The sequence below is a fragment of the Cyanistes caeruleus genome, chromosome 3, assembly GCF_971803275.1.
Source record: "Cyanistes caeruleus chromosome 3, bCyaCae1.hap1.1, whole genome shotgun sequence".
NCBI lineage: Eukaryota > Metazoa > Chordata > Aves > Passeriformes > Paridae > Cyanistes > Cyanistes caeruleus.
In genome coordinates, this window is record NC_141703.1 from 80,875,810 (window position 1) to 80,890,401 (window position 14,592).

The following is a 14,592-nucleotide window of genomic DNA, read 5'->3' on the forward strand; positions in this document are numbered from 1 at the left end:
CAATTTTTGACTATTATTTCTTTTGCTCTTTACCCAGAAGAGAGTTCTTTATTCTTGCCCTCATTACAGTAGTACTGCACACATGAGAGACTATTATCAGCTTAGCCTCTTTCTAGAGTAAACAAAACATTTCAAGTAATTTTAAGTTCGTCAAACAATACAATCTATAAATGTCTGATCACTCCCATTCTGCTCAGGCTCTGCACAATGTGTCCATATATAGATGAATTTTGTTACTGCAGCTGACATTATTGATACTAACGAGAGATCAGTGGTAACTTCACATGCTTTGTATGCTGTACTCCTATTTATATCATCATAGAATCAGAGAGTGATTTGGGCTGGAAGGGACGTTCAAGATCATCTAGCTCCAACCTCACTGCCATAAGAAGACACATCTTCAATTAGACCAGCTTGCTCAAAGTCCCATCCAGCCTGGCCTGGAACAGTTCCAGGGGTGGAAGTGCACTCAGACTCCCTATGTCATTGATGAAGACCAATAACACAGCTGCATCCCAAGACAGAGCCCTGAGGGACACCACTCATCACCAGCCTCCACCTGAACACAGAGCCATTGACCACAACTCTGGCTGCGTCCATCCAGCCACATACACCCAGTTACAATTGCTGTTTTCCACATCTCGGTACTTCCACACATGTTCCATTTGCCATATAATTCCTATGCACTGCTATGAAGAGCTGTGACCCACAAAGAGGTTTCAAATTCTCCATCTGTACAGTTGATTCTTTCTTCTAAAGTGCAGAACCTTCCATCAATTTGCACTGTATATTTTGGGAGTATTTTCTGATTTTGCCAAATTGCTCCAAATGACATATTCACTAAATCTGTGGAAAAAGCCAGACATCTTGGAAGACAGGTTTGGTCTCATTGTTCAACAACTTTAATAAAGATGAAGATGATTACTTAGAGCTTGATATTAAATCTGTGGATGGAAGCAATTATCCCTTCCACTCTGATGGTAAATTCACTACTCAGGTTTTTCAGCCAGCTTTAAGTAGGTAGGTTTTTTTCTACAGTGTACTTTCTGGCCTTTTCTATGAGAATGTCACATGAGAGTCTGTCTAAAGATTTACTGAAGATATATGATATCCTCTATTACTTCTGAATCAACGAAGCCTCTAATCTTCACAGAGGGAAGCCAGATTGACTTGACACAATTCATTCTTCATCAATAATTGTGCACATTGTTATTCACCTCCTTGTTTCTTCTAGCTGTCTTCAAAGACTGTATTTGAGGAATCATGCCAGAATTTTTGACATTTGCATGATTCTGGGCTAAACACTACTGTAATATCTCATTGAAAAAAAAATAATTATGTTTTCATTCAAATGTATAGAGAAAAAAAATCTCTGGCATATCAGAAAATTGCTATCTAAAACACCTAAGGTATCCTACCTACTTTACAAAACAGACTTAAATCTAAAATGCATTAATCTTACTCCTTTGAGCAAATACTCAAATATGACTGTTCTAACTTAAATTTTTTTCAGGGTTTTCCTCACTTACTATCTACTTATGCAATTATCTTATTTATACTATAAGTGAAATCCAAGGTTTTTTTACAAGTCAATTAAAATGAACCATAATTTCACCTGATTATGAGAACCGTGCTTTGGTATTAATGTAAGAGTAGAGTCAGAATCTGAATTAGAGTTTATTGTTATAAAAATCAGATCTGATTAGTTCATGGTAAGGTTTATTTAGGCAAAAAATATAAGACTAGAAACCTTTCCTCAGTATGGTTTCTAGTCAATGTATCAAACATATGAAAGAGAATAAAGAATGTCTCATTCTTTAGAGTATTTGAAATGGCCCATAAAGTCTCAGTTTCCCAGAAGAAACTGGGGTTTTTTTTCGCAGTAATTTCTTTTCTGTGAAATTGAGACTTTATGAACTGAAGCATGTCTGTGAAAATCATCTATGACATAATTTATACTCTTCCAACAAAATAAGCAGATGGTAGAATGAAGAACTATGTAAATCAATGTTTATAAAGTAGCAGACATTTGACAGGCTTCAAATTATGTCCAGGGTACACTGATAGATGCCATTATCCATTACTGTGCTTTCTCTGACATTTTATCTAAGGGCCAAAAGCCAAAAGAAAGACCACAAGCATCTATCCACAAAGTAGCTCTTATTTTCCTATTCTAGTCAGCAATTAGCTCAAAGGATCAGAATTTCAAGTATTTCCAATGCCTGTAGTTAAAAATACGCCTTTTTCTAAAATGAAATACAAATATCATATGCTAAAAAGCCATATTTGGGACTGCAGTCTTTGGACCACAAATATATATTCAATTTGCACAGTAGTTACATGTAAAATATTTGATCATGTGCAACCCTTACATAAACAGAAAGACTATTTATTTTAAAAATACACATATACTCTAAAACACATGTAGATTCTAACGTAATGTAATTGCCTTCTGCTTTTCATGAAACGGAGATTTTCTGCCCTGTCTGCTATCAAATCAGAAACATGTGATGAGTGTGAGTTCCCAGTCCAGGACTTGAATTTCATGACCAAGCTGGTGTCTGCAACCACTCAGTCTCGCCACAAAGGATTGTAGCAATCAAATAGACAACAGGTAACATTCAAATGACAAGCAGGGATTTCTGAACTCTAAATCCATCTTCCAAGAATTATAGTTCATTTTTTGGTGTGACTCTCCTTTCGTAGGTGGATTTTGTTAATACATAGATGGTTCTTGAATTTTTCCTAACTGCTGCTCAAAGGGATCTATCTTTCTTTAATGTCAGGAGAATATTTTTCTTTTCTAATTTAAACAAACAACTATACAGACCCTCAACTCAGCAAAACTAGGTAACTATTTTTAAGAGAGCAGCAGCAGCAAAACCAGGAAGAAATGACAGACAACAAATGGGAAAAGAAATTAAGCCAAGGAGTTGGGACAGCAAAGAAAGCAAGAAGAAAGTACAGAATGTGTAGATGATAACTTCCTTCTCCAAGTGATAGAGGAGCCAATGACAGACAACAAATGGGAAAAGAAATTAAGCCAAGGAGTTGGGACAGCAAAGAAAGCAAGAAGAAAGTACAGAATGTGTAGATGATAACTTCCTTCTCCAAGTGATAGAGGAGCCAATGAGGGCAGGAGCTATGCTGCACTGTTCTCACCAAGATGGGGCTGATGGGGGACATGAAGCTCAATGGCAGCCTGGCTGCTGTGACCATGAAGTATGGGGTTCAAGATCATTATGGCAGCAAGGAGGACACAAAGCAAGCTCAAAACCCTTCAGGAGAGCAGACGTTGGCCTCTTCAGGAATCTGGTATAATACCATGGGATAAAGCCCCAGAGAAAAGAAAAGCTCAAGGAATCTGGTTGGTACTCAAGAATCGTATCTTTCAAGTTCAGGAGCGATGCATTCCAAAGAGGAAGTTTTGCATAAATGCCTGGAGGCCTGCATGGATGAACAAGGTGCCCCTAGGCAAACTCAAAAAAGAGCCTAGAGGGTGATGTGGTTACATGGGATTTGGAGAAAAATGAGGTACTCAGTGACCTTTTTGCCTTAGTCTTCATCATCAAGTGCTCCAACACCACCACCTGAGTTGCTCAAGGAAAAGTCAGGGACTGGGAGATGGAAGAGCCATTTGATACAGGAAAAGATCGAATTCCAGACCATCTTTGGAACCTGAAGGTGCACAAATCCATAGAACCTGAGGAGATCCACAGATCCTGAGGGAACTGACAGATGAAGTGGCTAAGTCACTTTCTATTCTATCTGAGCAGTTGTGGCAAGCCAGTAAAGTTCCCAGTGACTGGAAAAGGGGAAACAAAATCCCCACTTTTAAAAAAGAAAAAAAGGAAGACCCAGGAAACACAGGTCAGCCAGTCTCGCCTTTGTGCCCGGCAAGATCATAGAGAAGGTCCTCAAGGAAACAATGCTAAGGTACATGGAAAAGAAGGCGGTGATTTCTGACAGTCAATGTGGCTTCACTAAAGGTAAATTTGCCTGACAAATTTGGTGACCTTTTACAATGGGGTTACAGTGGTGGTGGATAAAGTGAGTGATGTCACCTGCCTGGACTTGTGCAAAGCATTCAACACTATCCTGCATAATATCCTTGTCTCTTGCCTCTTTCTAAGGTTCTATATAGCTGTTTATATACTACTTCCTACCTAATTCTCTGGCAGCAATTCTGTACCATACCCCACTTTTTAAAGTTAAATTATGTCCTGTAACTGGAATGGAGGAGAGATAGCCTTGTGATTTAAGAACTGGACTGGAACTCTATAGCTCCAAGGCACACAAATTTTGTCTCTGACCTTCAGCAGGGTACTTAAATCTTCTCCTTTAGTAACCCATATGTAAAATGTAAAGTGCCTCAAATGTATGTGAAAGGGTAAGTCAATTAGCTGCCAAATCTTTACTATACAGTACACATGTAGGAAAAATCATACAGTAAAAGAATTTAAAATAAGGAAGAAAAAAACCTAGTTGCCTGTAGTGTTGGCAAAAAAAACCAGATAAAATACATCTAACAGTTCTGAAATGCTGCAAAAATAAAGCCAATCCCTACATCCTGTGAATGGATCTTTTTAGCAGTGGGATTAAAGCAACCAGAAATCTTGTCTGCACTATACTTCCACTCACAGAGCTTGGTACTTTAATGCCAGGATCAAAGACAGAAATCGAATCTGTGAACCTCAATTGCTTTTTCATCATCTGACTTGTAATATCAGCCTTGTTCTGGCCAGTGCCTGGGAGCTACAGGGGTGATGTGAGATAGTGCCAGCGATCACATCCCCACAGAAGGCATTCCAGGGCAGCTGGAATGCCAAGGTCCCCAGCAGCCACAAGCAGTTTATTCTCAAAGCCTGAGAACCAGAAGCTATTTCCTTTCTTTTATTTTGCATTTAAGGATGACAGGAAGATGATAAACAGCCAAAGCCCAGACACATCAATATGCTAGCAGTACAAAAGCCCTTTGTGATTGACTGACAAAACCTAAAGAAGGGGAGGAGACCCTCTTTTTCTTCTATTGGGGATGGCTCTGGACAGAGACGCCTGAAATTCTAGCCCTCAAAAGCTTCTCCTGTTACCACCAGATCACCTTGCAGGTAAACACTTTCCTGGTTCATTGAGTCACTGTTACGTATCTGAAAAAGAATCTCCACTGAAAAGTGATAATGGTGGAAAAATACTCCCTATTGTACAGCCGTAATTCTTGTACTGCTTGTCTGCAGGCAACGCATTTCCTCTCTTGAGGAGGCTGTGCAACTGGATCCAGCTACATGTAAAGCAATCTGTTAAAACAAGGACAAGATTTACTGTTGGAAAGAAAAAGTTTAAATACATTCCAGGAACCTATGTACCATATGGCTAAAAGTGACTAAACATGGTAAATTAAATTTAATCTCTTCACATTACATTCAAAAGTTTGTATTTTTCTATACATGAGTAAACTTACTGATCTAGCAAATGCAGTGAACTATTTGCAATAACTGGTATTCCATTTTAACTCCTGAAGAAATAAATTATTTCTGTAGACTACTTTGTTAAATTTTTAATAGTGTATGCACAGTACCAAAAACCCTATTTCAGTTATTTCCTATCATGCAAACTGGCATGTGTACCATGCAGTGTGGAAACCGAAACCATGATGCTTTTATCAATTTTTTTTTTTCCTTTCTTCCCCTATAGCTATAAAATCATTGATACTACTTAATCCACAGGAAGCAATTAAGCAAGACTTCTGAATTGAGCGTAAAAGGGGTTTTGTCTCTTTTTAAAAGCAGTGAAGCCAAACAAAAGAGAAGTCACATGCTTTCAAGATGCTTTAAAGACTCTTCTTGACTTTTGACATGTGCATTACCATTGAACAGATGTACCAGTATATCTAAATATGAAAAATTACAACCACAAAAAAAGATAGGAAAGACGGGAACTAAACAGAACATAATTTTCTTCCCTCACTGGCAGCTGAAAAAGCCTACTCTGCAGCCTTTTTGCAGACTGCAGGCATCAGGAGCAGCATGATTTAACAGAGGGAAAATGAAAACAAATCCAAGTTCAGCCCATACATTCAATACTCCTACTTTGGACCTGACCTAACTACAGCTCATGCCTTCAAGAACAGAGCTAGTTTGAAGACAAGGGTATAATAAAACAATAAAACAATAAAATACTTGCCTACTCATTTCAATCCACTACTAGCTTTTAAACTTGAAAGACAAAGTGAAAAATAGTATGTACTGGGACTGGCAAACTTCCTATAACAAGAAAGGTGGTTCAAGGTATTGGAGGAAGTACCTGTCTTTTTTTAAAAAGCCAGAAGGACAATGACCTTTATTCTGGGCTATCACTTGATACAGATAACTGTACAGATTACTGCTTAGGCACAGAAAAACAGAGTTGTAGACAACATGCTGCAAAAGCATGTAATGTTTTTCTGTTAGATCAAGAGGAAGAAACAAAAAAAGGAAAAAATTACCTGATGATTTGCAAATTAGTTACTTTGATGATCTACTACACTTTTAAGTAAGTACTTTATCTGAAGAGCTTTGGTAAACCTAAAGACAAAAAGATGCACTACAGCCCTAACAATGCAACCACCCATGTTTCTGCTACTCCTTTAATTACAGCTGGTTCATGGCTGGTCAAAGTCCCGTCTTGCTTGGCCTCTTACTCCTTCACCATGGATACTGTTCCATCTCTCCTCCTCATGTTTCTCCTTTCTTCTCTGGTCAAGCAGATGCATCTGATAACAGGAGTAGGTCAAGGGGAAACAGCCAGTTTTGAAATTCAGTATAATCCAACAGTCATCCTCAAGAGGATCCAATGAAAAAAATATTCTGAAAGGCACTCAAGAGGAGCATTTGTTTTCCCACCGCACACATGGAGCCTCCTCCCAGTCCCTTCCCTCCCCTTGGCTCCCAATCGAACATAACTCTGGGAAAGCGATGCTAATCATCTGTCTCTGCTGATGGTGACACTGTCACTGTGACTATCTCACCTTTCCTACACCCTCACCTGCTTTTCAGGAGACTGCCGAGCTGGCGGCTCAGACAGGGGGAGGCAGAGATGACATTCGCACGGCTCGGCACCAGGTAACAGTCACTTTGATCTTACTACCGAGAGTGTTTAAAATAGTGTAACTATATTTATGCTTATCCCTTTGAACACCTAATGCTGCAGTACAGACTCTCAGGCTTGGTTTCGTTTCCTGTAGTGTATATGGACATGCACTCTGCAGCTCTCCTGGGGGTCGGCACAGACATGGTGACATTGCTCGGCTGGGCATGACAGCCATACCACGGCACACCAAACAGTAACGAGTACAAGGATTAAAGGCTGATGTGGTGTGCATTTCCTTGGGAGAAACTCTAAATAAACAGGCATCACGCAATCAATGATCATCATCAAAATGTCAGAAGTTTTCTCCCAGGGTATTTTCAGGAAATTAGTCCAATAACTCCTGGTAATCTTAAGACTGAGTCTGTTCTAGTAACATTTCAGTATCACAAACACATATATTCAGAAGGGAAACATGAATATTAAATGCTACATTCTAATCCCTAAACTAAATATATTGTTATCACATTCTTTCTCAAGAAAGAGAAAAATTTCATAAAATTAACATTACATGACAAATATCTAATTTAAAGCAATACTTTAAATACTGTTACCAAATTGGCATGTACATTTTGAAAGACAGAAATAAATAATGGAAAATTTAAACCTTTCAAGTTCAAAAGATGCATCGCTAGGACACTAAAAAGGTATAAATACTTTAATTTTTTCCTCCTGACAAGGCTCTAAAGAGATCACAGAGTTTACTGAAGTTTTAACTTTATATTACTGTAAAAATTACAATAATTCTGTTTAGCACTTAAAAGGATTTTTAAAAATATTTCACACATTTTGTCCAAGCAGGAGGGCAGTTTGTTCTATTATGTCCTTTCCATGTAATTTCCATTCAAAAATTTTGGTAATAACCCATAAAAATCAATATTTAAATAAATACATGTCCTTTTTGTTGGGTTTTTTTTTTCTCTTATTAGCAGAACACAAGGTACATTTTTTTCATATTTTTCATATCAAAGCCAAGAAACGGAAAGATAATATGGGCCATATATGCAGAACAGGTTAGGAAAAAACTTAAAATCATAGTATCTCAGCATTTCATTAGTACCAAACACTTACCACCCCTCAGAATAATTTTAATAGGATCTCTAGGTAACTTTAAAGAAAAATGTTAGCCTAGATGTACTCCACCTAGAACTATGCAAGTAAGTTTGGTACCCAATCCCCTACATAATCAGTTAGAGGGAGGAAGCTCCCCAACATGAGTTAAACCCACACAAGATGAGAACTTTCCCATTTCCTCCTATTTCCTAACTTAAATCAGATGCCTAAAGCTGAAGATGAGTCTTGGAAACAGGCCCTAGAGACATGTTAAAGATCTGATTGTTGTAAGGTTCTGTTTAATGCTATGTTAGGGATCAAAATGGATTTTTTTCAGTTTTATGAATACCACTGTTGTCTTCTTCCTCCAGTACCACCCAAGTGAATAGGTGAAAAACAATAGCTACACTGGAAAATATAAGAATACAGAAATTGCAAAAGTGGGATTTTCTCATGGATATTATATAGCAGCCACTGCAAACAATGAAGGTGCATGAGTGTCAGGAAAGGCTCACAAACCAACTAAAGATGCTTCCCTTAATCCTGCTGGACACTGCAATTTTCCACCCTAAATATACGAATATTTTTGGTAAAATCTCTAGGTCCAGGTATTCTTCTTACTGGTATGAAAATCTAAAAATCTCAAATTCTTGAATTAATAAAAATATGCTTAAGATGTATCTTTATCATTTCTGAACTACACATGTATGTCCAGCATTAGCTTGAGGAGATCACTCCCCTCTTCTGTGAATGTAGCAGAGTTCAGACCAGAGCTCTGCAAAAGTCAGCAATCCACAAAATTTCCCTTCAAACAAAACCCAAAAATACTATATGGCATACCAAGATCTAAGAGACAAAAAAAACCCCAACCAAAAACAACAAAAACAAACAAACAAACAAACAATTAAAAAAACCCTAAAACTGCAGTGGAAGTCTGCTAAAAGACTATGAGAGAACAAAAAAGATGTTTCATGAAAAAAAAAAGTAAAAATATTTTTCCACTTTTTATTCTATTGGTAAATAAGTAGAACATAGATTATTTCACCTTTTACCGATATTTATATTTGAACCCAGTCTGTGCAAGTCCAGCAGCAGGTCTCTGCCAGAAGTGCCTGAGTTAAGCCAGAAGGTTATCTTCTCATCCCCAACCCCCTCCTGCAATCCATGTTCTACTTCTGCTCACACTAAATAAAGCAAACTGATATTTATAGCATTTCTTAGGAGGCTGAATGTTTTCATCTACTCACCAGGTCATCCAAAATACCTCAGAAATCAAGTTTCATGACATTTACCAAAACAACACTTTGAATCGCTAACTTTGAGATGTTTATATAAGGAGAGTAAAAAACATATAAACACGGAAAAAAATCCTCATCTGTTTTTTTTTCTTCTGATTTATTACATAATAATTCAACAGCAGAGGACTTTTAATGCACTCCTGTAATTCTACAGCAAATGCAAAAAGGCTCCAAAATAATCTTTATAAGAAAGGGAAAATTATTTCATATTAAATGCATATAACAGCAACTCCGACTGTTAAGCTTGCTGATTCTACTGAAGAAGAACAAGGCAAAAGTGTCTTTTAAGCAGTTGCTTCAGCACAGAAGGCAGTTAAGGTGATTAAACAAGAGACTAACATGGCACTGGTACCACACATTTTTAAAAGAAAATAAAGGCACTTTGAAATATCATGTCAAAAATACTGAATAAATTACAGGATATGTGTTTCACAGAGAAAGAAGAGCAAATTGCTGTAATTTGGGAGGCTAGAATTTCCTTAATGAGATAGCATAAAGGGCCCTGCAAACAAAAGGACCTTTCTCAAAGGTTTTCAGTGTCTTTAGACAAGTTTCTAGTAGCAGCATATGACACTGCATCTGCATTTCTTAGGTGTTTTTTTCACAAACCATTTTTAATCAGCACATAATATAAAAATGGCATTAAGAGATCAAGAGGCTTTTTGTTGTGAGCTATGCAAATCCTGAGTTATGAAAAACATGATGTCCTGCTTTGTGAAATCACAGCAGTAACTTCAGATTGTCTGAAATTATTGTTTCAGAAAATAATACTTTAGCACTTATATCTAGAGAAGGCAGCCTTCATCCACAACTCACGATCAATCAGTTATCAGAAACATCCAGCTTCCCTTAATAACTGTTTTCAGCTCATAGGTGGAGCTTTGCTTTCTGAAGTTCAGAGCAGATGAATTAACGTGCATATTATAAGCTGGTAGCGTATGGTCTAAGGATTAACTACCATAGCAACCAGTACTGTAGTCTGCCAACACATACTCACCCAAATTGCTGGATTTTCTAAGTTTATATGGATAGGATTTCTATGTAGGTGTTCATTTATTGTACAGAGATTGCAAGTTTTATATTAAGGGGATTTCTTCAAGCACAAAAATGCACAGCCATTGCATCACCCTTCCATAAAAATCCCTTGTGCAACATTCAAAATGAAACTGCTACTAAAAAACCAATTTCACAGTGTTTTACAAATACTTATTTTACACATTGTAGGATCCCTCTGCTTCTTCATTTCATCTTATCCAATTACTCTAGAAGAGTATTCTGGACAGTACCATGAATTATTCAAACTGAAATAAGATGGCATGAAACCATGGTAAAATCAAAACCTTTCTATCCACAAACTCAATTCCATGCAAACTGCAATTTAAAAAACAATTAGAAGCATTAAAGAAAAGTGTACTTTTATTACAAGACACTTTAAGAATGGACTCTGAGGATTGATCAAGTGACCTCTCTGCTGTCTCTTCTCCCTGAAGGCAACTAGAGTTAGCCAGATTGTGCACATCCAGAGGTATTTTCACCCAGACCCCTCTATACCTGGTTTCTTTAGGAAAGTAGCACACTTTCTGTGTGAAGTGAAGATGTCCTACTCACAATACATCAGATGACACAATGACATCAGATGACACCACTAAGCACTGGGTTTTTTGAGTAAGTGGTGAACACTCAGACCCACTGGAGTTCAATATCACCTAAAAATCAATTCCTACAGATAATACCCTACAGATATAAGAACATTCCTCTCCCTAGGCACACTTCTGCATCTAAGATTCTTAGGCAAGTATGTGTGGAAGGGGAACAATCCTGTTTCAACTGTGGTTGCCTGTATGCGTGAATTAAATATACGTGTGTCAGATTCTGCTGTACTGTGTATACTACAGCTATCCACAATTGAGTAATGCATCTTAATTTCATCACTTCCAGTGGAGTGGAGCAGAAGCATTTTGAGAAAAAACAGAGGTCCAAGTTTGAAGAAAAGTACCACAAGACAAGCATGAAAGAGAAGAAATAAAAAAGTACTGCACTAAAATATGCTTCCTCTGTCTGTAAATATAACCCTGTTGCATTTAAACCTATCATCTGCATTTCAGTTGCTTTTTCACTAGTATATTCTTCTATTTTTTTCCTGTCTCCTGACATGACCTTTTTTCTTCCCTCTTCGGTCACTCTCTCCTTCCTTCTTCCTACAGTCTTCCTCTGTATGTTGATCTTCTGAATTTATCTTTCCCTCTGACTCTCTTCTCACTTTATCTATTCTGGAGTAATTATTCCTCGTTTTCCCTTTTACCATTTCAGCTCTGTAACCTCGCTTCTTCACGCCTGAGATTTAGCACCTTCTTTTTCTTGTCCTGTAGCAGATGCAATAATGTTTGAACAGTCCAAGAGAATTTGGGGAGAACTCCAGTGACAAAAGGAGGGATGAAAGGCTGCTGGATGAAGTTTTCAACTAGTATGAAACACCTGCCTCATCAACAGACCATTATTACAGACTTTGTTTAGAAAACAATATAAGATATTGTAGTGAGATACTGAAGACAATCAATATACTAAAAAATGTAAATGTTCAAATAAATCAAGAACAATGCCTACACTTCCATCGACCAAGACTCATACAACTGTTACAGTAATATTTCCTGCAACAGTAGGAGTGGGTAGGAAGACACTCACCTCAAGGGAAAGGTATGATCATATTGCAATTAAGTGCCATATTGGTTTTTTTCTCTTTTAATGGATAACTAACAACCAGAGCACTGGCCTTCCAGATGCAACACTAATCAAAACCAACTTTACAGGTGGCTATTAACCTGGCAATCTGAAAGCTACCCTGGAACCTATGTGATACGTAGAACATATCTCAATTCTTCCATGAAGGAAACAGTTTTGAACTTTCCAACTCGAATAACTTTAAATCTCCTAGATTCAGCTAAGATCACCTTAAGTCATGCTGGTATGCAGTTACTTAAAAATTACCAAAGTCCATGTGAATGCTGTAGAGCATCTCTGCTCTCCATGCTTTCCCAATCAGCATCACTGGCTCAGTCTGATGCAGCTACTATGCATCACAGAACAAGCTGGGCAAGGAAAATGATTCAGCTCAAAACTACTCGGAGAAGAAATAGCAGCCAAATGTAGCTAAACCTGGGGCTGTTAAGAATACAGTGCCAACCAGGGCTACGTATTAGGGACAGTAGTAACTTTTAAGATCAGAGAACCCGATAACCTCAGATAAGGCAGTTTATATGAACACAGAAAATAAAAGACTACTTTGCTTTTATTTCGTCCAACATTTGACTCCCAAGCATCAGTCAGACATGGCATAGAGGTAGACTTACATTACTCTTTTTAGAAAGGTTTTAAGCTTCAAATTACACCATATAGATATTAGGATTTTATCTTTAATAATGAAAGACATTTTATATGATCTTTGTGACCATGACTGCTACTGCTCTCAGTACCTTTGTTGATATTTTAGTCGGGTGGATAGGACAAAAAGCCCACTCTGGGAACAAGTTAAGTAAACTCAAAAGAGAATTTTCAGATTTTCAGGTCAGTGAATGCTTGTTAAGAGTAAACAGTGTTTTATAGTACCCAGGAATATATTCTACAAGCCAGACGGATCTGACTTTGAATAAGGTGTTTATTCCAAAAGTATGAACGTGATTTTGTCAGTTTGATCCACTTATGATTAAGAAAAAGGCTGAAGTGATTTTGAGTCATTAAATAGGAAATGTAATTTAATGACTCTCCCAATTACTTTCTGCTTTACATGACAACAGAGCAACGAAGATTGCCTTTCCTGGGATTCCACATGAGATTTTTCCAAGGGCCATCCAAAATCTTACTGAAGGGTATCAGTGGTTAATTCACATATTGATTCAGACAGCAACCAGCTCACAGTCGCAGCTAGTCCAGACAAATGGACAACTCTGAGGCCTGATTAAGTGACATCTCTGCTGTCTCTTCTCCCTGAGCAATTGACCAGGCTCTCTTCATACCCAGTCCTCTATACCTGGTTTCATTAGGAGAGTACCACACTGTGAAGAAGTCCTACTCATAATACTGATTACACCGAGAAAGGGAAAAAGAAATCCACCTCAAAAACTAGTCTGCTAATTATTTTTGACAAATTTGTCTTAGCACATTCATTGGTATTTACAAGTAGATTTTTTTTTCCCAATAATTAAACTAAACTTGAGCCTCTATTTTAATTCTGCTGTTAAAGCACAAAGACGAAAGGAATTAAATGTTGCTGATGATTGCTCAACAGGATATTCCATCAGCCTTGGCATGGAGTCACTATTTTAGAAGACAAAGTGGTTTGGAGCCCATTCAACTACCAGTGTTTCTGTGTCAGGTCAGGGAAAATTTCACCAAATATGTCTGGGTTCTGTGTCAGTTCTCACCCCCAAAAAGGCTACAGGAAAGCTGGGAGAGAGACTTTTTACAAGGGCATGCAGTGATAGGACAAGGTACTGTCCTCAAACTGAAAGAGGGTTGGCTTAGAATTGATATTAAGAAGAAATTCTTTACTGTGACATACCATGTGGTGGTGAGCCCCTGACAAGCTGTGGATGTCTCATCTCTGGAAGTGTTCAAGACCAGGCTGGATGGGACTCTGAGCACTAGTCCAGTGGAACGTGGCCCTGCTCATGGCACAGGGTTGGAACTAGATAACCCTGAAGCTCCCTTTTAGACCAAACTATTCTAGGATTCTGTGATTTAACTTGTAGGTTCTCTATAAAACACTGCTTCATTACCAAAGACATAGACAGGAGACAATTAGCTTCTTCCAAGATCATACAACATTTATAGTTTTGACCAGAATTTTAGTGCTCTGAGTTTGTGTGACCAGCATTCATGCGGACAGGTGTCTAACCTCAACCTTACAAGTCAAATTCTCTGAGGCTGTTATGGCTTATCTCAGGGATGTAGAAGAAAATAAAGGAAGAAGACTGCCAATGCAAAGTTCTTAATAGGTTATATATGAAAGGAGGAATGCTTCTTCGAATCCCCTAAATTAACAGCCCTCTTCTATCCACAGACTGTTCTTGGCCAATATCCGTAAGTAATGGAATTATAAAAAACAAGCTGACGCTTCCAGAGT

At 37.9% G+C, this 14,592-nt stretch overlaps 1 protein-coding gene across 2 annotated transcripts in view; it reads right to left on the bottom strand.

Annotated features, from left to right (window-relative positions):
- TMEM135 (transmembrane protein 135) overlaps window positions 1-14,592 on the bottom strand; it is a 157,794-nt gene that overhangs the window by 43,764 nt on the left and 99,438 nt on the right. The window lies entirely within an intron of this gene.